We start from the raw sequence: 287 nt of genomic DNA on the forward strand, positions 1-287 counted from the left end.
GTGGTTTAGGACACCTGGTGGCTCGCGGGGCCACGCGGCTGTCACACAGCCTGGTTCGGTAAGGAAGGCCCAGGAAACCCCCCCCCGCGCCGAGCGGCAGCAGGACAGGGTGAGGTGACACGGGGGAGGCACGCGCCTCGCCGCCGTCGCCACGGCCCCCTTCTCGCTCGGGGGGGGGAAGAGACTAGGACGATACCTCGCTCACAGCGGGGAAGCGAATTGGAAAGGAGACCGCCCTGCCTGAACACCGGACGCCACCGCGGCTCCCTATTACGGGGAGTACAGCA

This window comes from Athene noctua, unplaced genomic scaffold (genome assembly GCF_965140245.1).
Source record: "Athene noctua unplaced genomic scaffold, bAthNoc1.hap1.1 HAP1_HAP1_scaffold_154, whole genome shotgun sequence".
NCBI lineage: Eukaryota > Metazoa > Chordata > Aves > Strigiformes > Strigidae > Athene > Athene noctua.